Consider the following 13,294-nt stretch of genomic DNA (forward strand, 5'->3'; position numbering starts at 1 on the left):
GATGAGATAATTCCTATTAACCCTGTGAATCCCAACTCTGAGGCTTAGAAATAGGTCCTAACCTACTAGTGAACTTGCAAAATCACTTATGTGACCTTTGTAATTTTTAAATTTTTATTTCATTTACTTATTTATTTTTTGTCAATTATAGTTGACATTCAATATTATTTTATATTAGTTTCAGGTGTACAGCATGATGGTTAGAGATTTACATAATTTATAAGTGATCCCCCAATGAGTCTGGTAGCCACCTGGCACCAGACATATTTAGTACAATACTATTGACTCTATTCCCTGTACTGTACTTTACATCCCCACGACTATTTTGTAGGTACCAGTTTGTACTTCTTAATGCCTTGACCTTTTTCATCCAGTCTCCCTCCCTACTCCCTTCTGGCAACCATCAGTTTGTTCTCTGTAGCTATGAGTCTTTATGTTTTGTTTGTTCATTTCAAGTTTTTTTGATTTATTGATTTGAGAGAGAGAGGAAGAGAAAGAAAGCGAGAAAGAGAGAGACAGACAGACATCTATTTTGTTGTTCCACCCACCCATGCATTAATTGGTTGCTTCTTGCATGTACCCTGACCAGAGATTGAATCCACAACCTTGGCATATCAGGACAATGCTCTAACCAATTGAGCTACCCAGCCAGGACAATATCGTTCTTTATTTTATTTTTAAAAAGAGTTCATTTATTTATTTTTTAGAGAGAGGGGAAGGGAGGGAAAAAGAAAGGGAGAGAAACACTGATGTGTGAGAGAAACATTGATCTATTACCTCTTGTATGCCCCCAGCCAGGGACCTGGCCTACTACCTAGGCATGTGCCCAGACTAGAAATCTAACAAGTGAACTTTTGGTTTGCAGGATGACATTAAACCCAATGAGCTACACCAGTCAGGGCTATATTGTTACTTAAATTCCACATGTAAGTAAAATCATATGGTATTTGTTTTTCTCTGTCTGATTTATTTCACTTAGCATAATACCCTTCAGGCCCATCCATGCTGTTGCAAATGGTAAGATTTCATTCTTTTTTATGGTTGAATAATATTTCATTGTAGATACATACCGCTATGCTACTTTTTTATTCACTCATTTATCGATCGCACTTGGGTTGCTTCCATACATTGGCTATTGTAAATAATGCTGCAGTGAACATAGGGGTGCATATATCTTTTTGAATTAGTGTTTTGGATTTCTTCACATACATACCCAGAAGTGGTATTCTATTTTTAGTTTTTTGGGTAACCCCCATACTGTTTTTCATAGTGGCTGCACCAATTTGCAATCTCACCAACAATGCATGAGTTTTCCCTTTTCTCCACATCTTTTCTAGCACTTGTTGTTTGTTTATGAGCTTTGTAATTTAATCAATCATGTGAAAATACTAGGTAGCTCATTCCTCCAACATCCTTTTCAATCCTCTTCCACACCTCCTCTGCCTCCTCCACTGTAAACTCACTATTTCTATATGTCTCCACACCTTGTGTATACCTTTCCCACAACCTGAAATGCTCTCTTCTTTCTTATCCAAATGTTGAGCTGCTGCTCATCCTGTAAAACTCATTTAATTCTCACCTTCTCTGTAAAGCCTTCTCTGGGTTCCTGAGGCAGAACTTGTCACTTGATCCTCTGTTCTTCTAGAACATTTGCCCCAGTTGTGCTATGACACACATGAGGTAGTTTAATTATTTGTCAGCGTGTCCATCCCTTCCACTAAATTTGTGAGCATCTGAAAGACAAGAACAGCTTTATCAGTCTTGGTATTGCTAGTACTTACCCTATTTGACATGTAGAAACTCAGTGACTAAATCTCATCCTTTTTTTCCTATCATTACCCTATATACCTGAGCACTAATATGCAGCCTTGGGAGAGAACAAAGCTTTTTAAAGTTGCATTTCATCATAATTTATGGGTGCTAAGACTAATTATAACATAAAGTATTTACTTAAGTCCCCTACAGGGATGCCTGAGGGGAGAGAGTGACAGGCAAGAGAGACGTCCTACATTCTCCATATGCGCTGGGATTTTCTGTAGGTTCTGGGCAGATCAGGTCCTATTCTTGATTTCTGCATAATATCTTTAGGACTTTTATGTCTTTTTCTTCTCATTGCAGTAATTCTAATCTAGGTGTCATCCTTTCACGCTTGAACTATAGCAATTTATAGCAGGTATGACTCTCAGTTTATAGATTCATGTACCTGGGAAGTTTCATATTTATTTACAATCTTAAATAAAGGTAAACTCCAATTCTATATTTCTACCCCATCTGACTGATGGGAAATTTTAACATCTTTAGGCTTGAATTCTGGTTCCCAGATCTTATATTTTGCCAGGAGATTAGAGGGGGCTTTGAATTGCTACTTATTGCTAAGATACCTGCTATTTCGTCATTCACACCATCCCCTCCAGTCCAGGTTCTGACTGCCTATTTTTCCTCCTTGACTCTTTGGTGAGGCTGTGTCTAGGGTCCTGTCTCCTAGTTGCATCATACAGCCAGTCCTCTCTAGGGTTGTGTTCCCTTCTCAGGTGCTGCCAGAGAGACAGGCCTGTTCTAGGTCCTACAAATCATCTTGTCTACAATGGAGCGGAATCTCTAGTCTGCTTGGAGCACTTCTCTGCTCCCTGCATCTGGCTGCTCTGAGGCCTGTCCTCAAGCTCTAGCTTCTATTGTACTCTTCTACAGTAGTCTTGATGGTATTTTAAAAATCTCAAACCTCTATCACTATAATGAAAACTTTTATTTCCTTTTCCTTAAATTTCCATGGGAGATTAAGGGAGATATCTCTAATCTAGTTCTTTCAGAAAAAAAAAAGAGAGAGGAAAAATTAAAAAATTATCAAATCCTGCCATATGTTGATCTCCTCACTGGTTTCCTTGCCTTTCCCGCCCCCACCCCAGACTTCTTCATTCAAATTATTTTGCACATTTCAATCAGCATAGCTATTCTAGAATTCCTGCCTAGAAACCCTCAGTGGCTGCTCACTGTCTTCATAATAAAATGGAAGCTCCAAGTGCCTTTGTCTACCATTAAGACTATTCATGATTTTCTTTACCTTTCAAATCTGATTTCCCATTATTCTTTCCTTTATCAGAAGCCCCTGGTCTGATCTGGTTCCTCTTCCCCTATTCCCCAATGCTTTCCTACCTCCTCACCACACATGACTCCAGTGTGACTCCCAGATCAAATGCAGCTCCTTCAGAAAACTTGGGAGTTACTCTGTGCCACAGCGATCTAGCCAGGAGTGTCCAACCTGTGGCCCATGGGCTGCATGCAGTCCAGGCTATCTGTGAATGCAGCCCAACACAACATCATCAATTTACTTAAAGCATTATGAAATTTTTTTTTGTGATTACATGTCACATTGTATTTAATGTGTAGCCCAAGACAACTCTTCCACCAGTGGTGCAGAGATGCCAAAAGGATGCACACCCCTGATAGTCCTTCATAAAGCCTGGCTCTTGGCCAGTCTGCCTATGGAGTAGCCTTCTCTCTGTCCCACTCCTTCACTAAAAATCTCACTTTCACTTTAGACTCTGAAAGAAGAAAAAAAAAGCCTAGCTCTTTTGTGTACATCCATTTGGTATCTAAGGTTATGCTTTACCTTCTGGTACATGTTTCTACCTTCCTCATCTAGATTTGTGAGCCACTCAACTGCAGAGACCTCCACTTTTTTGTTTCTTGAGCCACCACAGGGGTCTTCATAGTGTGGAATGCTTATTAGTAAATGCTGTTTAATGATAATCACATGGACATGGGACCCTTTGTGAGCACATCCAGGAAAATGAAGGGAAATGGGTCCAGGTTTCATTACCGACATAAAAAATATGAGTGTTATATTGGTTTGTACCACCCAGAAGTAGCCTCCTTGTCCTGCCTCTAGCATAAGAAGCATTTGCCCTACCAGTGATGAACAAATTCTACTGCCAGAGTAAATGGGCCAGCACTTCGCTGGGTAGTGGGCATTCTGATGTTGCTGTCCTTTGGCTTCTTCACAGGCTGCCTTGCTTGCCTGGCCCTCCACAATAGGTTTCTCTGTTATGAATGCAAACTAGCCAAGCCCTCTTAAGTGAACCAACCTTCCTGACACATGCTCAGAGTAGTTCTCCTCCCACCAAGCTATGGTTGCCATCTGCATCAGCTTGGCCAATCCTCTGAGGGTGTCTTCACATAAATAAGAAGGTTGATTAGTCAGAAAGCTCCAACTCATAATCTGGGGATGGAGAAATGGAACCAAGAGCCCTCCTGCCTCAGGCCTTGGGACTCCATAGGTACTTCACTTGCTCCCTTACACCAGCCTCCTGTGACCCATACTGAGCCCTAAACCTGGACTCTATTCAAGTTGATTCAGTTATAGGAAATAGGCAGAGAGGATTCTAGTATCATCTGGGTACTTGGACTGCGACCTTGAAGTTTCTTCAATCCCCCAAATCTTCAATCCTATATTTTTCACTTGCTTTGTTCTTAATCAACATTTAAAATTCCCTGGCTTCCTATTGATCCTTATAGCCTCCTCAGCTTGGCCCCTTTCCTGCTTGGTGGTTGGATTCACTCCAGCCACACAGGCCTTCTTTCAGTTCCTTGAATGTGTTGCTTCTGCCTTCCCATATGCCCCTTCTTCTCCCTAACCAGGCATTTGTCTAACCCTATTCCAGGTCCAAATTCAAGTGTCACTTGGGTTAGGCAAGCTTCTCTAACCCCCAGACTAGATTAGATTCTTAATGCCTAGACCAGCCCTGCATTTTATTTTCCATAGCACTTTGTGCATTTATATTCATTAAACTTCCTTTTAGTCAAATTTTGTTTGTTTGTCTTTCCAGTATTTTGAAAGCCCCACATGTGCAGGGACTCTGTCTGTTCTGTTCAGAATTTTATTGCCAGAACCTAGTCTTATGCCTGACATCTAGTAGCTGTCCAGTAAACATTCATTGACTGGCCAATTCTGCATCCCCTCTCAATCATGCGTTTCCCCTACTGTTCATTCATGTATGGGTTTACTGTTGCTTTTTTGTTTAATTTATACATTTATGCTTGTCTTTTTAATGTTAACTGTCTTAAGTTGTACTTTACTGGAGAGCAGAGAATCCATGTGTATAATTTTCTTTGTATGTGTATATGTCTCTTCAGGAGGTGAAATTGAGAAGATGACGGTGTTACCATGGAGGAGACTCTGAAATTCTGTGGGGCAGACTTCTAATTCCCTGTGTTGTCCCTGAGGATGGGCAGGGTGTTGGCCAGGACTATGACAGCACAGGAGATAATAGGACATGGTTAAAAGTAACTTGGCTCAGAACTGTGGTATGGTACTTGCAGGGTAACAGAAGGAGGGAATAGGATACTTCAGGAAATTAACAAGGAAGGGGAGAAGTGGGCAGAGCTTGAATCCAAAGGCCTCATATTCCACAAAGTCATTAGGGTGCTGTTACACGAAGGAGAACTGTTAGCTCTGACAACAGCTCTACTTGTTATGACCCCTTTGTTGGTGTTTTTATTACTTTTTAAAATAAAGGTTGAGGAACAACTTTTACAATTGTAACTGGAACAGTGACAAGCAGGACTCATGGGGTGTAATCACAAAAGAAACTGTTTTTGGCTCCCACCATTCCTTACACCTGCTCAGAAATGGTCCTAACTGCTCCTGAGCAAACACTTTTCTTACAGGTAATAGGAAGCCCTATAGTTACTTTTCAAGGTAAAACATGATCTCAATCAGGTACATAATATATTTGTTCCAGGTATTATCAATGTTTCCAGTTTTATTCAAGATTAAGCTATTTGTCCTTCCCCATCTGTGTCTTGCTGCAAGTGAAAAGAGGTGATATAGTCCTTCTTCCTTTCCTGAAGTTTCCGACTCTTCCAGGATTAGAGCAAGGAAGTAAGAAGTGGCAGGAAATATTTTCCTTGCCTCATGGTGCTGAAGCTGGCTTTGTGCTCTCCAGTAGTGGCCTGTGTTTAAATCTGGTTTTCTCTCAGGCACTTTTGTGGGTTCTTTAGAGATCTGCACTACCCTCCACACACACACATCTGACCTGTATGTGTCACCTGCTTTCTTTCTCTATAACCCCTCATAATTCAACAGTCCACTTTCAGTTTCTCTGGGAGAAACAGGTCTTTGCTGGTACCAGCTCTGAGACTATGGGCAGATACTAGCATTGCAAAGCAGCTGCTGGCTCGTACAATGACCCCTACATTTCTTGGGCTGGAGTCAGAAATTAGTTCAGGCTTCTCCTCTAACTGCAGGAGACACATATCAAGCTCTCCAAGGGGCTCCCTTGAAGCCCTTCTCATTAAGCTTGTGGTGAAATGCAGGTCCCCCCATTCTTTGGAGGTGGGTACCCATAGCATACCAACACTTCTCACCAAATAATTCCTTTCCAAAAACTTTCTCTTAATGTGCACCATCTTCTTTTTTCCTTTGATATAGGTGAAGGTTTTAAAGTTTTATAATTATTTTTCCAACAGATTTCTATGAAAATTTACATCTTTGCTGGCACCTCACTTTGGTATGGCATGGATACTACCTAGTGGAGCCTGTCAGCTTCCAAATAAAACCATGTAGTTACTCTAGATACTGATTTTAAGAATCAACTAATTAATTTCTGGGTAAGAGTAGGCAATATTTTCTCCATCTCTCTTCTGTTGAGGAATCTTAATTGACCTCATCTATAAAACGGACCCCCATCCTTTCTTTGTCTCAGTAAGGATAGAGAAATAAGAAATTGTGAGCATCAAGTGACTCTGGATGGACTATAGGCCCCGGAGAATAGTTAAATAATCTGCATAGATTCTTTTTTTTTTTCCATAAAGAAGGGAGGTAGAGACAAAGGGCTTAATGGAAAGAAGAAAAGAAAATGTCCAGTTCATCAGTGTTTTTCTAACCCCCCTCCTAAACCTCCCACCCCCGCCATGGTTTGGAGTTGTTTTCTTGTTATATGTAGGTCCCTGCTGTAGCCCCAGAGTCATCCTTGTTCAGGGCAGAGCTAGCTCCTATTCAATCGATAATCCTTGGTTCTGTGCTTTCCAGCTATATTTGTGTCTGTATCTGTGGGTTTAAAGTAGGAGGGGGTAGATGTCATCACTTTTGATAAAATGGCTGAATATCTTTATCATGATCAAAAGATGTCTCCGTCTCCTGGTTTAGAGCCAGAGCCTGCATTGTAAGGAATTCAAAGGCTGCAGCCCAGAGCTGCTGTCAAGCCAGCAGGTGGAGTAGCAGTCCTTCTCTCTACCCCTGGGCCCACCTGGGCTGGGATGCTGGGTGCTGCTGGACCCAGCCTGTGGCCAGAAGGGACAAGGAAATGAATACGAACGATTGCACATAACTGTTGTCCTGTCTGCAGAGGAGTTTGGTAAAATATGATCCTGGGAAAGTTGTTTTCATGTGCCTCTCTGGAATTACTGCAGACGCAATTGTAAGGAGTGAGTGCATATATGCCTGTGATAACTGTGGGGCATAGGAGAAGGAAGATATAGAGATGACAGAATCAAGTCCTGAGCAGTTGGGGATATATCATGATACCCTCACCCCTGAAAAACCTTGGAGAGGACACAGAAATACAACCACTCACTCTTAAATGGGAAAGGGAGGTCTAAAGAGGAGAGTTTGGACAATGAAGCTGAGTTATCATCTGACTAACTCACTCTTGTCTGTTCGAATTGCAGGCACTGGAGTTTTTCTTACTAAAATCTGTAGATTGCTTAAGAAATTTACTCTGGGGCCAGTAGTACAATATGAGCTTCCCTGAGGTTACTTCTTTCTATTTTCTAAGAAGTAGCTGGATATAGGGCAACTCTTAATAAATAATGGAGGTATGAATGGTGCTCTCACTGAGAACTGTCTTCTGCCCCTCTCAGGTCTACAGGACCGCTTCTTTGAAATGGAGACTCCTCCCCACCTCCTTTCATAGAATGGAAAGGGGCTTCAAACTGGAGGATGGGCAGTGGATAAATTCTTTTTCCCTGAGGTCAGGGCCTGTGACTCTCCCCTCCCATGTGACTTTCTCTAAATAACCCAAATCCAGAAGTAGGGGTGAATTGGGGGAGTCAGCAGGATAGCCTCCATAATCCCAGGTCTAACCACTACGGACTGCCCAGGAAGCCAGAAGGAAGGTGGCTTCCTAGCTGGTCCTTTGCTTAATCCTACAGTGAGAGGAGGTGGGCCTGCTTGGGTTCTCAGCTATAGAGCAGGCAGCACAGTCTGTTCACTGGGAATTCAGAAGTATCTGGCAAGTCTCTTGGCCACAGGCTTCCCAGGAGTGCAGAGCTCTTTGAAGAGAAGAAAAGGTTCTAGGAACAAGGAAGCTGCTGCTCTTGATGTAAAGGTGGGGAGGGGAGAAAAAGAGACTAACGAGGGCTGAAGAGCACTGTCTGTGGCTGAAGAGAATGTTAATGGCTTTGCTCCTGAGCTTCAAAGCCTGAGCTGGATAGGATCACACATGGATGCCTCTGCTGTTACCTACAGAATATTTACCAATTTTAACTCGCATCTTCTACATCAGTCAATAAATAGGATTCCAGAAGAACTTAGGTACAGGGGAAATGGCTGTCATTGAGCAAATCTGGCTAACAGTTATCTCTTTTTCCTGTTTACAAAATGATAGTTGCAATAGACTGAATTGTGTTCCCCTAAAATTCATATGAAAAACCCTAACCCTCAATATGGGAATATTTAGAGAAGGGCCTTTGGGAGATAATTAGGTTTAGGTGAGGTTATAAGGGTGAGATTGTCATGATGGAATTAGTGCTGTTATAAGAGGAGACACCAGAAGGCTTTCTCATACCCTCTCCACTTCATCTACCCTATCTGTGTACACAATAAGAAGGTAGCCTTCTGCAAGCCAAGAAGAAAGCCCTCCTAAGAACTCAACCACACTGACACCTTGGCCTCAGACTTTCAACCTCCAGAATTATGAGAAAATAAATTTAAGCTACTTAGTCTCTTGTATTTTATAATGACAACCAGAGCTAATACAGTAGCTCTAGTGAATGCTGTTGGTACCTGGCCCAAATCCCATTTATACCTCAGTGTGTCCATTTCCCCAGCTGCTGTATTGGATTCCAGTGGCTCACAGATGCCTGTTTTTCTCCAGAAAATTGCTCTTGGTGGATGGAAGACCCCTTCTGTACCTCCCTACAGCTTTTAGCCAAGAGTGTACAAAGACCATCCCTTTTACCTCAAGGAAGGATCAATTATTTTGGTGCTTTTAGGCTCCTGAGTTTCCCTGTGGGATCAGGCTGAAGCCAGATACAAAGCTGTAATCACATTCTCCTTTCCTACCATTTTCTGCTTTCTTTTTTCTTTTCTTTTTTTTTTTTTTAAGATTTTCTTTATTTTAAAGAGGGGGAAGGGAGGGAATAAGAGAGGAGAGGATATCAATGGGTGAGAGATACATTGATCCATTGCCTCTTGCACGCCCCCAACTGGGGACCTGGCTCGCAACCCAGGCATGTGCTCTGACTGGGAATCAAACTGGTGGCTTCTTGTTCACAGGTTGGCATGGAATCCATTGAGCTACACCAGCAAGGGCCATTTCCTGCTTTTTTCATTCTCTTTCTCTTAAGAGCATGCCTCAATAAATCATAGGACCTGAATTTTGTCTTGGGCTCTGCTTCTGGAAAACCCACCTTAAGATAACATCTCTCCCAAGTAGTAGAATATTGAGCAACCTAAATGACTATAAAGTATTTTGTGAGTGTATTGATGATGGTTAATGCCCAATAATAATGAACATTAGGAACAATATCCCTATTTTTGTGTCCAGGAAGTGTAAAGGAATAAAGGTCCACTGAAAAAGCACATAGACTGCTGTTTCAATGGGCATCTGGAAACAGCTGTGCTTTCCTTGCCAGCAAGGGTTTAAATAGCCTTGTTAGCATAGGACCACAGGCTGAGGTCCCATGGCTTAACCAATTATGGAAGCATCTTTACTGCAAGAACCCTTGAGTCATGACTAGACAGCAGAGTCTGTGCTCTGATTTGGGAACCAACCAACTTCTACACTCCCTTGGGCAGAGTCACTTTTCCTGAAAGCAGAAGCCCATCGCCTGTCCAGAGAACTGCCTGCTCTGATGGGGGGCTTCAGGACCCCAAGTCCTGTCATCCCTCTGCTATGTTTTGCTCAGCCTATTGGCTTCTTCATGATGTTGTTATTGGGAGATCTTTTTTTTTTTTTTTTTTTTTAAGATTTTATTTTTAGAGAGAAGGGAAGGAAAGGAGAAAGAGAAGGAGAAAAACATCAATGTGCAAGAGATACACCAATTGGTTGCCTCTCACATGCCCCCAGCTAGGGACCCAGCCCCTGCAACCCAGGCATGTATGTGCCCTGCCGGGAATCAAACCAGTGACCTTTGTGTTCATAGGCCGGCACTTAATCCAATGAGCCACACCAGCCAGAGTGGTCTTGGGAGATTCTTTTTCACTGTTTTTGTAATAGTTTCCTTTAACTTCCTTCTCTCTTCCTTTTCTAACTCCTGCTTCCCCCTCTCATTCTCAGAAGTAAGCAGAAGTAAGCAGAAGTAAGATCTGCTTGAGGGTGGTTGGTAGGATAATAATATGGATGTAATAACTTGTAGTTTTAATTTGAACACTTCACTTAAAACATCATATGGTGTGCTTGAGTGTGATATTATTATGTTACAGGATGCTTATGATTTTGTAATTAAAAAGGGGCATTATTTGTGCTGGACCTTGTATATATCTTTTCCCATATCTCCAACAAAAGCCCAGAGAAGACTGGGACTGGTGTGATTTGAGTCATATGTCTGACTCTGAACCAGTTGCTATGCTCAGAGATGTGGAGTAATCTGATGGGCTAGGCCTGGGTCATGTCCTTAACCCTGAAGTTGGGGAGGATCTTGCATGTCTAGAACCATGTGTTGTTCTTTTTTAAAAAATTTATTTATTTTTTAGAGGAGGGAAGGGAGGGAGAAAGAAAGGGTGAGAAACATCAATGTGTGGTTGCCTCTCTCACACCCCACACTGGGGACCTGGCCTGCAACCCAGGTATGTACCCTGATTGGGAATTGAACCAGTAACCCTTTGGTTTGTAGGCTGGCACTCAATCCACTGAGTCACACCAGCCAGGGCTAGAACCATGTGGTCTTAGAACAGCTGGGGAGTGAGAATGACTGATCCGCTAAAGAAATGATGCTTGGGGAAGAACATATGTCCATTACAGCATGCATCGTCTGTTCTCTTCTTTGACTGTACACTTTATCTCACTCATTCAAATGAAAGTGCTATGATACACAAATTTGAGGTTCAGCAGTCAATGGGAATAGTGCTTTCTAGACTCAGGTGTGAATAAAGGAAATCTTAGCCCAAGAAAGGGTATAATCAGTCCTTCTGGTTTGAGGAGTCTGTGGTCATAGTGTCCAGAGAGCCAGCTTAGGGTGTTGGAGAACCATATGGAGGCCATTAAGCCAAGGACTGTGCCAGAAGGAGCAGCCTGGCACATAGTGGTACTCAGTTAATATTTGTGGAATGGCTTCTCCAAGAATCACAGGTCAAAGAGAAAGCTGGGAGAAGCAGGAAGAACCAAGAGCTCAAAGCAGACTCCTGTGTTATGCCAGAGTTTCACTCTGACCAAGCTGTATTCCCACATTTTTGCCAGAATATACACAGCTGATACTCTAGGATTTTCCCATACTATGATTCAAGTTATTTGCTGCTATAAGCATATGACCTCTAATAACGCACAATGGAGGATAGGGCACGTACCAGATAGAAGTGACAGTCCACATGCTGTCTCAGGTCCAGAGTCTTTAGAAAACAGGCAGTGTTCCTCTTGAAAGTGGCTTTTAGATTTTGTTGTGACATTGTAGTAAATTGTCACAATTATAGACAAATGTCAGAGAAAGCTTTCACAATCAGGTTTTTTAAAGCAACATTTTCTTGGACATGGCTGGCCTTTGGGAGATGTGTACTGATTTACCATTCCACCATCTTTCCTCACATGTCTCTCTGCACTGCTTCTGTAGCTGGTAGACAAGCAAGCATCAGTGTGTGCTCCAGGGAAGCATGTGGGCTCTCAGACTGGGAGCTGGCATTTAGTGACTTGACAGACACAATGTGGAAATGAAAAGATAAAAACCTGAGATATGTGATAGGAGCGATAGTTTGGAATAAATGAGTTCAGGCCTCTGCCCAGTCAGCGTAACACTCTGGTAAGCTGCTGCATTTAATGGACAACTCCATTAACGTCTTCTTGGATTGAGGCAGGGAGAGAAAGGGAAAGGAGGGAGAAAGGGAGAAAAAGAGGAAGTGGAAGGAGAGAGATGAGTGAGTGTGTATGCTGGGAGAAACTAAAACGCTTGGAACTTTCCTCCATGTCCCCTTGGAGGAACTTATGTGACGCTCTTAGTCTGTGTGCCATGGCAAGCTTGGACAGCTGAAGTGAAGCTGGAAAGGGTAGCAATTTGGATACGGGAGAATGAGGGTTCAAATCACCTGCCCTCTGTTCCCAACAGGATAGGGAGGATGAGAAGGGATATATCTTTACCCCCTTGTAATGAAGAAATTGTACATTCTGGAATTCAGAAGATAAAAATGTGGGGGTGGGGTAGAGCTGCCCTCTGAGACCTCCTGTGAGAATGCTGGTGGATGAGGAGAAGAGAGGGGAATGGAGAGGTAAAGTGAGTCCCAGGATTCAGAAGCTGGTTCATGAGTGAGAAGAAACTGGTCCCTGCTGCAGGAGGAGAAGAGGGACAGGTCTAAAGAAGAAAACAAAAGAAGCAGGCACCCATCTTCTGCCTGAGGGTGCTTAGGTTCAGGCCCTCTCTGGAGGCTAGAGACGGATGAGATGACTTTTGCCATGGCTAATGAAAGAGACTCAAAAAACTCTCAGATAACTGTGGTACCTGAGACTTCCTGAGTCGCTGGTACCTAGAGAACACAAAGGATAGTAACAAGAAATCATGTTTCTTTCCACTGAATGATTTTCAGTCCTAGTATCTATCCATTCCAGCATTTTAGCTCCTGTCAGACCGCGTCAGGGCAGAATATTGAACCCAATGGGCTGCCCATTCTTAGGCAGACCCACGACTTTGCTCCTGGCCTCCCTGAATGTCCTCACCAACTCTCCTCTTCTGAAAGGTCACTTTCAGAGGCAAAGTTAGGTATTTAGGGTGCTGCCTAACCACAAATACACAAAACTGACTATGACCTGCCCAGAAACAAGTTCTAGGTCACAACTGTAATTCCCAAGTATATGGACCTGACCCTGCATCTTGGGTTGGGGTGGAGGCCAGATTGGAGAATACAGTTAACAGGCCCCTGCCTTAGAGGTAACAA

Source organism: Phyllostomus discolor, chromosome 13 (assembly GCF_004126475.2).
Source record: "Phyllostomus discolor isolate MPI-MPIP mPhyDis1 chromosome 13, mPhyDis1.pri.v3, whole genome shotgun sequence".
NCBI lineage: Eukaryota > Metazoa > Chordata > Mammalia > Chiroptera > Phyllostomidae > Phyllostomus > Phyllostomus discolor.